The sequence below is a fragment of the Sciurus carolinensis genome, chromosome 17 (genome assembly GCF_902686445.1).
Source record: "Sciurus carolinensis chromosome 17, mSciCar1.2, whole genome shotgun sequence".
Taxonomy (NCBI): domain Eukaryota; kingdom Metazoa; phylum Chordata; class Mammalia; order Rodentia; family Sciuridae; genus Sciurus; species Sciurus carolinensis.
Genome location: NC_062229.1, coordinates 13674480 through 13689682, shown reverse-complemented (window position 1 = coordinate 13689682; position 15203 = coordinate 13674480). Strand labels below are relative to the sequence as shown.

Sequence of the window (15203 nt, the reverse complement as noted above, 5' to 3'; positions counted from 1 at the left end):
ATACAAATCCATTAATCTATACTTTTTAAAAAACATACTACATTGTATTCTGAATATTGTTAACTGCAAGAGGAAACATTACCCTTAGCTGATGCAAAACTGAAAAACACCATTTGACAGGTAGCAGGGATCCTGAATAGAAAACCACCCTTCCAACAGTAGAAATGATATTCACCAAGTCAACATATCACCCTACAGCCAGGTGCAATGCCACTCATCTGTAAACCCAGCTACTGGGGAGGTTGAGGCAGGAAAATCACAAGTTTGAGGCCTGCCTGGGCAAGGAACTCAGCAAGACTTCGTCTCAAAATAAAATATGAAAAAGAGCTGGAGATGTAGCTCAGTGGCAAAGCACCCCAGGGTTCAATTCCAAATAGAGAACAAAAAAGAAAAAAAAGAGCCCCCACCATCTACTAACATGCCTCAAGCACAGCCCACACCCCCAAATACACATCTTCACATAAGAGGCCTAGCCAGGAAGGTATGCACACCTGTAATTCCAGTTACTCAGGAGGCTGAGGCAGGAGGATCACAAGTTTGAAGCCAGCCTGGAAAAAGTATAGTGAGACTCTGTCTCAAAAAATAACCCAGGGTTGGGGAGATAGCTCAGCTGGTACCTTGCAAGCACAAGGCCCTGAGTTCGATCCCCAGTATCGCAAAAAAAAAAAAAAAAAAAAAAAAAAAGAAGCCTGCATATATAGGTTTTCTATCTGCTGTGTTCACTGTTGAAGAAAAATGTAAGTAAGTCTTGGCTACAGGGGGCTGCTTCACTTCATCCTCTCCTCTAGTAGGCAAGCCCACCACACAACCCTTGAAGTGACTCACTGGGTTCCATTTGACTGGCTTGCCTAAAGTCCCATTCATCCCTGGGCCCTCCTCCTTTAGACCAGGTCACTGTGGCAATGCCTCCTGAATCAGACAAAGCAAGCAGGTAAGAGTGCTAATTAGCTGAACTAAAACTCCACATTTAAAAACTCAAGCTATGTAGATTGTGGAACCAACCTAGATGCACTTCAACTGACAAATGGATAAAGAAACTGTGGTATATATACACAATGGAATATTACTCAGCCATAAAAAAGAATAAAATTATAGCATCTGCTGGTAAATGGATGAAGTTGGAAAATATGCTAAGTGAAATAGGTCAAACCCAAAAAATCAAAGGCTGAATGCTTTCTCTGATAAGTGCATGACAATATATAATGAGGGGGGTGGCAGGGGAAAGAGAATGAAGGAACTTACGATGGTGTAGAGGAAAAGGTTGGGAAGGGATGGGGGACAGAAAGATAGTAGAATCAAAACAGTATTACTCTATGCATATATATGATTACATGAATGGTGTGAATCTACATTGTGTACAACCATAGAAATGAAAAGTTGTACCCTACTTGTGTACAATGAATCAAAACGCAGTTAAAATTTAAAATTAAAAAAAAAAAAAAAACAAGCTCGAGCTATGCTTTCTTTGCAAGGCAACAAAACTAGCATCAAATAAATGTCTCCTCCAGTCCAGATCTATCTGTCAAGACAGCTGACCTGGCCTTGAACACCAGGGATTCCATCTCATAAACTGACTACAGAGTCTTTAAGGTGAGCACCAACCTCTTTCCAAGAGATTTTTAGGGAATGAACAATAATGGTGACAAGCCCACAGCACCCACCTACACACAAGCCTTCACTGCCCCCTTGCAATCTCCCTGTACAAAAGTTGCTCCTGCAACCATGGTCATGACTCAGCCTGGCACTGGCAAGACCAGCCTCATGGGGAAAGAAAGAAACCCAAGGCAGGAAAAAGTGGTAAGTAAAGCACCAAGACTTGAAACATGTTTTGTGTGTGGTTTGGATAGTCTAACATGCACATATTGGTTTCTTTCTTTTGTTCTCGAAACCAGCCCACCCACAACATGCAGAGTAAGAGGTAAAACCACAAAACCTTTAAGCCTGTGGTGCGATGGCCTTCTTCCTGACCTCACTGACTATAATATGAAGTTCAAGGAACTTGCAGATGGAAAAGAGCATGCCCAAGTTGGTACACTTATCAATAAATGTTTGGAGAATGAATAAACAGGTATGGCCCACCTGTTTGCCAGTGTTTCACAAAATCTTAAAAGCCTTCCCAGCAACTCTGGGGGATGGTCTTGAAGTGGATGTCCACCTTAAAAAGACTGAATGAGGCTTTGAAATTTGCATGGACTGAAGACAGCTTCTGGATGTCTCTAAAAGCTAGCCCATCCTGGGCTGTGAAGTAAAACAATACAAATGAGCTACTCTTAGTGACTCCTTAAACTTTTTATAGATTCATATCTTCAAGGACATATGGAAAGCAACCTAGCCAGATGATGTCAATCTAAATTCTATGCTACTCTGAGAAATTGAATAGTCCACCACAAATCTAAAAGTCTAGTTCAATTGTCCTTGGTTCTGTGTGCAACAACGTTTCCCCTCATCAACAGGTCAAAAGTTAGGAATACATTGCTTTTAATATTTTCTATTTAAAGGACTATCACCTTCGAGTTTATTTTTTTTCCTTCATTTTTAGTGTCAAAAATATTTGGGGCCAGGCAAGGTGGTGGCACGCACCTATAATTCCAGTGACAGGGAAGCTGAACCAAGAGGTCAGTCTCAGCAACTTAGTAAGACCCCATCTCAAAATAAAAAATAAAAAAGGACTGAAGAGATAGCTCAGTTCTAAAGCACCCCTTGGTTTACTCACTGGTGCCCATAAATAACAAAAATTTAAAGGGCTAAGAATGTAGTTTAGTGGTCCAGGCCCCCAATCTCTAGAACCAAAAAAAAAAAAAAATCCACTGGACTCTTTTCCTCCAGTGGTAATGTCTTGCAAAAAATATCACAGCAAGATATCTTAACCACCAAAGGACACTGAAACAAAGTATAGAATGCTCCCTTGACACAAAGATTCTTCTGCTGCTCTTATGCTTAAATCTACTTTTCAACCTTCTCTACTCCCTAGTCCCTAGCAACCACTAATCCAATCGACCATTTAGCTGAGCATGGCTGTGCAGACCTATAATCCCAGCAACTCAGGAGGCTGAGGCAGGAGGACAGCAAATTAGCCATCAGCTTCAGCAATTTAGCAAAACCCTCAGCAACTTAGTAAGACTGTATCAAAATAAAAATAAAAGTTGGGGGACTGGGGTTGTGGCTCAGTGGTAGAGTGCCGGCCCAGCATGTATGAGGCACTGGGTTCAATCCTCAACATCACATAAAAATAACATAAAGGTACTGTGCCCATCTATAACTAAAAACAAAATATTTTTTTAAATAAAAGATAAAAATATTAAAAAAAAAAAAAAAAAGAAGAGCTGGGATGTGGCTCAGTGGTTAAGCACCCTTGGGTTCAATCCCAGGCACCAAAAATATAAAAATAAAAAAAAGTCAGAAAACTGAGGATATTATCTCAGTAGTAAAGCAAGTGCTTACCATGCACAAGGCCCTGGATTCAATCCTCAGCACACACACAGAGACTGTCATAGAAATGGTATTGCAGAATATGTAACCTTTCATGATTTCCTTGTTTCCCTCAGCAGTTTTCTTTGGTTGCTGAATATTATTAGGATGCATGTGCTACTGTTTAACTATTCATAGACTGAAGGACACCTGGGTTGTTTCCAGATCTCTTAAAGACGGAAAGTCACTATGAACATGTATAAGTTTACAGGTGAACATAAACCTTCACTTTTTTGGGACACGAGAGTAACCAGTTTAGTTTTTGGGGGTGCTGGAGATCAACCCAGAGTCTCGCACATGCTAAGCAAGTTATCTACCACTGAGTTACTCTCTCAGTCCAGTTGCCAGTTCAGTTGTATAAAAAACTGTTAAAACTGTTTTCCAAGTTGCTACCTTGGATTTTAAAAAACAGACCTGAGACTTAAGGATGTAGCTTATTAGCAAGTTTGTGGCTCTGGGTTCTATCACTAGCACTGCAAAAAAAATAATTTTGGGTGGTAAAAAAGACTAAAGTGCAGCGTGTGGAGGAAGACGCCTGTAATCCCAGCAACTCAGAGAGGTCCTAAACAATTTAGTGAGACCTGTCTTAAAATAAAATATAAAAAGGGATGGGAATGTGGCTCAGTGGTATAGCACCCTCTGGGTTCAATTCCCAGTATTAAAAAAAAAAAAAAAAAAAAAAGACTCAAGTAACTTCATCAAATTCATTTAATTTCCACTCTCCCCTCCTGCCAGTTTATACATCTGCTTTGTGAAACTGTAGTCACCACCCACCAGGTGAGCAGTGACCAGGCAGTTCACAGAACCTCCACATTTACTGGTCAATGATTATTCCCTCCTGTAGCGATACTGCACTGCACCTATGGATCAAGTGATTATTAAGTTCTATGAACCTGAGCTGTTTATTTCCATGTTGTTGACATTTAGCCCTTTTTTTTTTTTTTTTTTTTAATATTGAGTCTACATTACCCAGGCTGGCCCTGAGCTCCTGGGTTCCTGATCCTCCTGCCTCAGCATCCAAAGTAGCTGGGACTACAGAAGTTCATGGGTTAGATTTTTTAAAATAAATTATGAACTTGGGAAGCTGAGGCAGCATGATCACTTTAGCCCAAGAGTTCAAGACAACCATGAGCAATTAGCAAGACCTGAATCAAAATATAATTAAAAAAAGCAGGGGATGTGGCTCAGAGATAGAAGAGTAGTGGGTTCAATTCCCAATGGAGCAAGAGAGAAAAGAAAGAGAGTTGTTTGGCAAGTTCAAGAAAAACTACGGATGTCAAATTGCCAGCAGAGCCACTTCTCACTAATCACTAAAATTATAATCTGAAGCAAGTTTATGCACTTTAATAAAAAAGATACACACATTCAACTCTGTAACTTAATGATCCCTGGTGATCATAAATGGCCTTAGGTAGTAAACACATTTTGATTTTAAAACTAGTTATATGGTGCCTGGGGTTGTGGCTCTGTGGTACAGCACTTGCCTAGCAACTGTGAGGCACTGGGTTCAATCCTCAGCACCACATAAAAATAAACTGAATAGGGGCTGGGGAGATAGCTCAGTAGGTAGAGTGCTTGCCTTGCAAGCACAAGGCCCTGGGTTCGATCCCCAGCACCCAAAAAAATAAATAAATAAATAAATAAATAAAATAAACTGAATAAAGTTTGTGCCCATACACAACTAAAAATATTAAAAAAAAAAAAAAAAAAAAAAAAAAAACCTAGTTAAATCTTGCGGGGCCCGCCTGCAATCCCAGAGGCTAAAGAGACTGAGGCAGGAGGATCTCAAGCTCAAAAGTCAGCCTCAGCAACTCAGCAAGGCTCTAAACAACTCTGAGACCCTGTCTCTACTGGGCTGGGGATGTGGCTCAGTGGTTAAGAGACCCTGGGTTCAATCCCTGACCAAAAACCGAAAAAACTAATTACATTTTTGAGCCCTCTGAGTGTGGCTCAGTGGCAGAGCACTTGCCTCAGATTCAAAAGGTTTAGGATTCCATCCCCATCAACATACACAGTTACATTTTCAGTCTTTGTTACACATGAGAAGGAGGAAAAAAAAATTTCAACTGGTATTTCTCAAGACATCTGAAAAACAGCAGATACTTAAAATGTTTAAATTTCCAATTGTTATTTATAAGGGGATCATCTGTGTGTTGTCTTAGGAAAAAAGATAACTACCACAAACAATTTTCAAAAACAGAATGTTCCCTCACACACACCTGCCTTCACTACCATTTCAGCACTGACTTATTCTAAATAATAAAGCAGAGATATAACCTACTTGTTTCAGATAAAACTGCCAAATGCTACAGCAGAAAACTAGTCCACATCACCCTTGCAGAGACCCAACCACATTTCACTAATCCACTGTGTTTGCTCCAACTCCAAATCATTGTTAACGGTAACCAAATCTCTCTCTCCTAGGACTTTACTGAAATAAAAAGCACCCAAAAACCTAGAAAATTCTAATTGCTGCAAAGTTTCAATCAAATCAAGATTGAAATAAAGGGGCCTATGTTCCTGAGTCTTTCATGCTAACACCAGATGGTGACACTATCCACCTTTCACAATGGCAAAAGGTGGATTTAACTTGTTGACAAAATGTAGCAGCACACCAAATTCAAGTTTCTTGGGGAAAGAAATCACTCCCATGGGGCCATGAAGGGTGACTGGAAGACACAGCAAATGAGGGTGAAAGAAGTGAGAGAGAGCTGTCCCATACTAAACAAAAACATCTAACATCTTTTACAGAAAAAGCATTTCTAAATCCCACATCTTGCTAAAGCCCAAAGACAGAAAAGATGCTGCCTAGGATTTACCCAAAGGAAAGAGGTTAACTTACACAGAAGGCCCTCTCCCCAGCACTGGCTCCACCTGGTCCTACCTGAAGGCCTTATCCAGGGATCCTAAAAAAAGAGTACATCTGTGAGATCAAAGTCTTGGCAGCTGCTCTTGTCAGTGTGTAATTGGACAGGAAGAATTTAAGAAAAATCAGAACCTCAGTGGAGAGTTACCCTTCAAAAGACCCTGGGTTCAAACCCCAGGACAGGATTAAAAACAAAAAAGAAGAAAAACAACAAGGTAACAAATTTAGATTCTTCACTCTCAGGAATATAAACTTGCGAAACTCTAAGAACACTAGAACAAGCTAAAGGAATTCTTGCTTATAGGTACTAAACAATTTCCATCAGGAGAAACTAACTGTAAATAATCCCGCACCTTTCAGCTGCAGAAAGTAAGTGATGTCCATGCTCCTAGAAGATAGGGAGACTGATAAATCAGCATTCAGTGTTGGCAAGGCCAAGCCTCGGTAGTAATCACTAGCCTCCAATCTGAGCTATAGAATACTGCAGACAACACTAGAGCTTGCGGATTCCATTCACAAATCTCAGGGTACAGGAGCTACCCAAATATCCAAGATACAGCTTAGAGGCAAGACTCCAGTACTACTGGGCAGGTTCAGTAACACCTGTCAGCATCCTAGGCCTTTTCCCTTCCCCTTTCCAACTGGAAATGAGGCTCTGGTCTACACACTTCATTCACAGTCTAAGTGGCTGCTGGTGAACACATCCCAAGAGACCACACACAAAGCACCACATACAAAGCATAGTCGCAACTCTGTGAGCAATCCATGGAGGTTCTCAACCACAAATACCTGAGGAAAAGAGAATGTAAAGTCTAAATTTAAACCCTATGTTCAGACGGCAGAATCTTGAACAACCAGAAAGATTCAGAATCCAGAAAAGGGAGGTTTATCACCGAAAATGCTGCCTTCTTGCTGATCCATCATATCCCTAAGCAGCAACTTGCAAGCAATTTTTGAAATATTGAGAGAAGTAAGCTTACTCTCCCCAAATAGTCAATGAACAGGGGAAGTACATGCAGGTCATCATACAGCACAAATAATCCAGCCAGGGAGATTAATTGGGTTAGAACCTCATGGTTAACCTCAAGAATCTCAACTGTTCAACTTAATAAAGGTAGAAAAGGGCTTAAGCACGTTTGGGTCCCAATTTTGCAGATTACATTCCCCAAGTATGGCACTACATCTTCGTGTGGGGGTAGGATGCTACTCCTAAATGCCCAGGAAAACATTCAACACCAATGCAATCCACCTGATCTAAAGAACAAGCCAGCTTAAATCCTCCCAGGTTTGGCCACTACCCCCGGGAGGTCTCTGGACCAGAGATTTGGGGACCCGATGAACCCACAAAAGCTTCCACTGTAATACACCCGGAGAAAAGGTTTACAGTAAGGGGGAATCCGTCTCTCCTCGCCTCGTGAGGACAAAGGAGGGGAGGTTTCCCGCCTTAGAAACCTGTGACCCTCCAGGAACCCAGGAACACACCCGAACAAAGAGGAGAGAGTGGAGGGGAGAGTCGCTCCTGCCAGGATGCTCCAGGCTGGAGGGGGTGTGTGCTCTAAGCACGTGCGCGCGTGCGCCGGGTGCAGCAACAGACAAAGCCCTGCCCGGGAGAGGCGGCAGCCGAGGGTCCGGTGCGCGCGCACCCCCCGCAAGAGGCGCCGACGCGGGCCGAGGGGCCACGACGGGGGGGGGGGGGAGGATGCGCGCGCACTGGGCCCTCGCCGCCGCCGCCGCCATTTTGTTTCTTCGGCACAATGGGGGAGAGTAACGGCCGAGCGCGGGAGCGAGGCCGGCGAGGGAGAAAGGAATCAGGCATCCGGACCAGCGGGTCAAGTGCAAGCAAGAGGCACCGGGCGCCACCAGCATTGTCACCGCAACCCCTCAACTGGGACCGTGCTGAGAGGGAGAACGGACGGGGGGGAGGGGCAGAGGCGGGAGCGGGCCGGGCAGCCGCCACACTGACGCTTACCTTGTCGGCGTCCCCTTCCCCTTTCGGAGCCTCCGCCGCCGCCCTCCTGCCACAGCCCACCGGGGTCTCCCCCCAAAAGCCACGCGGTACGCGCCGGGCGGCTGAGTCCAACTGCAATGGCGAGAAGAGGAGGGAGGAGGAGCCGGGGCCGGGGGCGAGCGGGCGGGCGGGCGCGCGCCGGGGAGGTGCGGGAGCACGTGACCGACCGAAGCCCCGCCCTTTCCTCGCGTTTTCACTCGACGCAAGCCCAGCCGGAATATGAGGGAGGGGCGGAAAGAGGAGAAGGCGTGTTCTTGTCACGTGACACGAGCATATCTGTGTGGTCTGTCACGTGTCTCCAGTCCTTGTCCCTCCCCTCGACGTATTTGCTTTGTCACGTGACACTCAAATGCAAAGCCGTCTTTTCCACGTGACAAGGCCTTTCGCGGCTTCTTTTTTCTGCATTGGTTAGGCCAGCGTCACGTGACGAGATCGACTTTTTTTTTTTTCTTCCCCCAATGGCGGTTTTGGTGCAGTTGTTGCCACTTGATGCTCGGAAAGGACCGGGCCTTACAGCCTCTGAGAGTTCGTAGGTCTGCGCGGCCTCCATCTAAGTGGATCCCCAGGAGTATGTTGGCGGAAACTACCCTGAAAGTCTGGCACGTGTTTGTCTTCTGCGCTGGGAATGCTGTCCTGCCGGATTCGGCTTCCGGTGGAGGGGGGCCACACTCTTCTTCCACTACAAGCGAAGACGAGAAGACTTGTAAATCAAGCCGGGGACCAGCGCTGCATAGCGCCCCAGTTCTTTAGTCCCAAAAACCTTCCTCGGTGTAGAGCCCATTGGTCTTCCCCGCCTGGAGCCGCCAAATACCGGAGATTAGTTGAGTCGGGATCCTCCAGCGCTCCCCACTCCTTTCGCAGTTGGAGAAACAGGCCCACACAGATAAAGACCGCACTCCAGGGCTCCACTCCGGTTCTTGGAAGAGGCGGGCTGACTCGGGACGTTTAGCTAGGGTGCGCGTGGGCTTACAAGTAAAGGCACTGGTGACCACGTACCGTCCTAGCGTTGTTTACCTGGGTCTTCACAGGCGCCTTGTGAAGAACCGAATGTACGTAAACATAAGTCCAGGGTGCGGTGGAGCTCAACAGGCGTAGTTGCTAGGCAGGTTGACAAATGCGGTGCTTTTCGGGTCAGACGTTGCCAGGATTCGGGGTAGATAGTTGCTGAGGGGGCTGAGGTTGCGACTAGTGGTAGATCGCTCAGCTTGCACGTGTGAGGCACTGAGTTCCATCCTCAGCACCGCGTAAAAATAGGGGTATTGTGTCCAACTGCAACTAAAAATATTTTTAAAAAATACTTTCTGAAGGAGGTGAAAAGACGGGGACCTAGGGAAATGAACGAAAAAAGACGATTTAATATCTGATCTTTCTTGCAAAAGCTCAGGTATATTGCAGCATATTTAAAGATGGAGAATCAAGTTTTTGTCCTGGGTTTGAGTCACCCATTGTGACCAAGGACACTGCGCCTCCCTGTCTTGTTAAAATAAAGCATCGGTACAGATATTTGTGCGAAAGGAATCCCCAAAAATCATAGGTTTTATTAAGAATATAAGGTGTTGGGCTGGGGAGATAGCTCAGCTGGTAGAGTGCTTGCCTCGCAAGCATCAAGGCCCTGAGTTCGATCCCCAGTACCGCAAAAGAAAGAAAGAAAGAAAAAAAAAAAAAAAAAAAATATATATATATATATATATGGTGTAAAAACACGATTATACAAATTGATACCTGATACCTGCTGTGCCTACTGTTTTTTGTTTTGTTTTGTTTGTTTTGTGGTGCTGGGGACTGGACCCAGGGCATTGTGCATGCAAGACAAGCACCCTACCAACTGAGCTATAGCCCCAGCCCCTGCTTTTTTTTTTTTGTTTTTGCACTTTACTTAGGGTTTTGGGGTTTTGATTTCCTCAGACGGGGTCTTGCCTTGTCCCCACATAGCTGGGATTACAGGCACACACCACTGGTGGCCAACTTTTTTTTTTTTTTTGGTGCTGGGGATGGAACCCAGGGCCCTGTACTTGTAAGGCAAGCACTTTACCAACTGAGCTATCTCCCCAGCCCTGCATCCAACTATTTAAGGAGTTTTTAGGAACTCTCATATTCACATGATATGAAGTGTCAAATGTGCGAAAAAATGAGAGTACTCCCTCAGGCACCCAGGACTCCTCCCTCTTGGCAGCAATTGTAAAAGTTTTGTCTCTACAGGAATTATTGATTTATTTCACACAAAAATAGATAATGAGTGCCTCTGACATTTTTAATTCATTTGATAGGTTTCAGAGATCAGCTCACTCAAATAGAGTTCAGATTAAAAGAAAATTCGGTAACCTGAATGGGTCTTGTATTCAGATAAAATTCTCTGAATGAATGGTAATAACAACCTAAATTGTTTTTAACATGATATTTGAAGAAAGACCAACAGCACCTCTTTGACACTGGAGGTGTCCCAGGGGATTTGCCTAAACTAACAGCGCCACCGAGTGGCAGAACAAGAATGGTTTCTAGTTTTTTGACTTCCAAGCCCATAGGTCTTTCTTGAGAGGACTTCATGTTACTTTTCTGAAGAAAATACTTTTGTTGTCCTTCCTCCCTCCCTCCCTCCCTTCCTTCCTTCCTTCCTTCCTTCACTTACTTCTGGAGCTCTCATTCCTATAAGGCATGCAAACCCATTTAAGGACAGGGAGATCACAGTTTTAAGCACAGGTCTTGGCTCAAACCACAACCTCCTCCACGAGGAACCCAGGGCTAATTTGTAGTTATTTAAACCTCAAATTGCTGTACATGCAAGTACCTGGCATGGAGCAAGTCCTTAAAAAATCAGTCATGCTTACAATGATACCTATTGACTGGCATCCCATCCATCCTGGGATTTTTTTCTTTAGTTTGAACCCAAGGCCTCATACATGCTAGGTAAGTACTTTACCACTGAGTTACATTCCAGGACTTTATATCTTACTTCAAGACAGGGTTTCACTAAGTTGCTGAGGCTGTCCTCGAAGTTGTTATCCTCCTGCTTTAGCCTCCAGAAGAGTGGGGATTACAGGCCTGCACCACTATGCCAGGCCAATTTGCACTTTTTTATAAGGTCCACTGGGCTGGATTAGAAATGTCAAGAAAAGGCCAGGCAAGGTTGTACACACCTATAATCTCAGAGACGCAGGAGGATGGTAAATTCAAAGCCAACCTCAGCAACTTAGCAAGAGCCTGTATCAAAATTAAAGGGGAGGGGCCGCTGGGGAAGCAACTCAGGGGTAAAAGTGCAATGCAAAAAAAAAAAAAAATCAAGAAAACCAGAATTCCCTTAGAAGTGCAGACTTGCTGAGCACGGTGGCATATGCCTGTAATCCCAGCAACTCAGGAGACTGAGGCAGAAGAATCCAAGTTTAAAGCCATCCTCAGCAACTTAGCAAGACCTAAGCAACTTAGTGAGACCCTGTCTCAAAAAAAGGGGGGCGGGAAGGTGATTGGGTAGGTGACTCAGCCCTTAAACACCCATGGATTGGATTCCCCCATACTACCCCCCCAAGAAAGTGTAGTTTTTCTGGGCCCAACCATACCCTACCCCCAGGTGCAGGTGGGTAAGAGGTTTTCAGCCCAACCTGATGAGCCACATCCAGCATTGCTCCTTGTCCATCTTACTCCTTAGCCACCATAAAACATAGAAGATGCAGGATGCCATCTATCCTCTCTCCTCCCTGCATCCCTGCCATCCTCCAGCCTCCTACCATTGTCCTTGATTTCTCCCATCCCAGGGTTAACAGTTCCCTTTTCCATCACCATCTTGCTTTACAGATACCCCTGTCATCTAGTTGTTTCCCCTTCTGCTTTTCCCACCCTCACCCTCATTAGTTTAAGAATGAGGTTCAGCCCTTGCTCTTGCTGTCTTCTGTCACAGGTGCTGTGGACCTCACAGATCTTAGTATCTTCATTAACAACACCCTTCTCCATCCATTGCCTTCCTCAATCCTTAAGGATCACAGACACTCTCCTGATCACACCCAGAACTCCCCTTGAAAGCTACCCCCTGCTGCTGCCTTCCTTCATCTCATTAGATGAATTTAGATGAATGCCACAGTGCTTTGGAGAACCATTTCTCTTCCTTGCTTAATCTGTAGTTCAAATGGGAGATCCTCCTGCCGGACTCCAAAACTAGGCCCAGTGGCCCAAACATATTTTTTGCTTAAGAGTAATTCATTAGGGGCTGGAGTTGCAGCTCAGTGGTAGAATGCTTGCCTAGCATGTGTGAGGCTAGTTAATTAAAAAAAAAAAAAAAAGTAATTCACCAAAATTAGGCTCTGTGGAGCCAGTGAGCACAAAGCTTAGGTTTTTGAAGCAAGAGAAGTCCTCTTTATTCTGATCTTGAAGTCAGGAAGACAAGGTGTGGTTGAGGACAGAAATTATATCCTACTGAAAGAACTTGGTAGAGAAAGACACTAACCCAGAAGGAAGCTGAACCAGAAAATGGTATGATGGAGTCTCAAATATAGCTGGGTACTGTGGTGCATGCCTGTAATTGTAGCAACTTGGGAGGCTGAGGCTGGAGGATTGCAAGTTCAAGGCCAGCCTCAGCCACTTAGCAAGACCCTCAGTAACTTAGTGAGACTCTGCCTCAAAATAAAAAAATAAGGAGGGAATGGGGGTATGTCTCAATGATTAAGCACCCCAGGGTTCAATCCCTGGTACAGTGAAAAACCAGGGAACTGGGGACAGAGCACAGTGATAAAGTGTCCCTGGGTTCAATTCCCACTACCAAAATACTGAGAGAGCCAGGTGCAGTGGCACAAGCCTATAATCCTAGCTCTTCTTGAGGCTCATACAGGGACAGGAGGATCACAAGTTTGAGCCCAGCCTGGGCACCTTAACAGAATCTCAAAACCTAAAATGGGTGGGCTCGGGTTGTAACTCAGTGAGTGGTAAAGCACTTGTCTACTATGTGTGAGGCACTGGGTTCAATTCTCAGTGCTGTATATAAATAAATAAAGGTTCATTGACAACTACAAAAGTAGTTTTTGTTTAGTTTTGTTTTTTGTGGTGCTGGAGATCGAACTCAGGGCCTTGTGCTTGTGAGGCAAGCACTCTACCAGCTGAGCTATCTCCCCAGCCCAAAAGTACTTTTAAAAATAAAATAAAATGGGTTGGCAATGTAGCTCAGTGGTTAAGCTCCCACTGGGTTCAATCCCTAGTACAAAAAAAAAAAAAAAAAATTTTTTTTTTCTTGCATGCTTCCAGCTTGAAATTCTTGGGAGTTCAGACACATGTCCAGTCATCTTTTCGACACACATGTTTTATTGGGGTGTTTTTGCACCCTTACCTGGGCTTCGTGAAATGTTACTCCCCATACCCCACACTTGCAGCTCTTCATCAGTGGCCATCCTCGGGCTCAGGACCACGTTGCCAGTGCACTTCTGCCTACACAGAGAATCAGAAGTCTCTGGGAGTTCAGAGTCCCCTAGAGTAGCCTTTCCTCATTGACTATTCAGTGCAAGAATATACAAAGCTGCAATCCACATGCCAAGCTCACGACAGAATCTGGCAGTGGTCACACACCCCCTAAAAGAATGTTTGTGACATTGCACCCTCACCTTGGTGTTTTTTTTTTTTTTTCCTTCCCTCTTTCCACCCTCACTTGTCCCCGCTCTGACTTCTTTCACATTCCACGTGTAATAATCAAATTAGCTCCATCTTCAAATTATAATCAAAATCTGAACACTTTCCATAATACTCTCTGTAGACCATCTGAGTGCAGTCCACCACAATGTCTGGACCATTGCAGTAGCATCCAGTTAGTTACCTTGGCTCTTGTTTGTTCTTGGCTTTTGGTCCTAGGTATTGAACCCAGAGTGCTTTTTTACTGAGCTACATCCCCAGTTCTTTTTTTTTTTTTTTTTTAATAATATATACATTTTTAGTTGTAGGTGGACACAATACCTTTATTTTACCTTTATGTTGTGCTGAGGATCGAACCCAGTGTGCTAGGCGAGCACGCTACCACTGAGCCACAACCCCAGACCCCCAGTTCTTTTTTATTTTCTTATTTTGAGACACAGTCTTTCTATGTTGCCAGGCTGACCTTGATCTTTGGAAGGAGGATTCTTGAAAAGGGGGCATGACCTCACTTAGGGGTTCACAAGAGCCTTCCTTCCCCTAAAGGGGTAACAATGTATCTAGGAAGCAGAGGCAGGAACTGGGGAGCAGCTTGGCAGGACTGCTGTGGCCCATATGATTGCTGGTGGGAACTGAAAGCTGGAGAGGAGGAAAGAAGTGGGTGGGGTTAGGAGCTGTTTTGGAGGCAGGTATGGGTAATATGAGTTGGAGGTGAGGAAAAACCAGATTCAAAATATCCAGGTAAAAGACAGCATACTCAGGTGTCAGTACTAGTACAGAGCAGAGACTGAGGACTTTGGCGTCAAGGAGCATGCATTCGAAAGCCTTCTTGGCCCCTTTGCAACTGGGCATCCTTTAGCCATATCACCAAAACTTCCTTCATTTTCATTCTTGTTAAAGGGAAGGGAATAATAGGAGTGGGGTACTGTGCACATCGAGGAAGGATGACTGGCGCTGTTTAACTGTGAGTTCTGCATCTGCAGATTCCAATAGCATATGAAAAAAATTTTTTTAAAAAAGATGAGTGGATTTGGGTTTGAAGGCCAGTGGTAGAGCTTTTTTTGCCTCCCATGTGTATGGCCCTGTGCAATGCATCTGTAATGAACAAGTACAGGTTTTTTTTCTAGTCGTTATTCCCTAAGCAACATTATAACATCTATTTCCATACCATTTACATTGCATTAGGTATTACAAGTCATTTAGAGATGATTGAGTCTACAGGAAGCTGTTAACATATTACCTCATTATGAGTAAGGGATTTGA

The 15203-nt window shown here is 44.3% G+C and overlaps 1 protein-coding gene across 1 annotated transcript in view; it reads right to left on the bottom strand.

Annotated features, from left to right (window-relative positions):
• Window positions 1-8497, bottom strand: part of Ilf3 (interleukin enhancer binding factor 3) — a 33332-nt gene extending 24835 nt beyond the window's left edge. The window contains 2 exon segments of the mRNA XM_047530978.1: window positions 6353-6374; window positions 8304-8497. The gene's annotated coding sequence lies outside the window, so the exon portion shown is untranslated.
• Between the last annotated feature and the right edge of the window lie 6706 nt (window positions 8498-15203).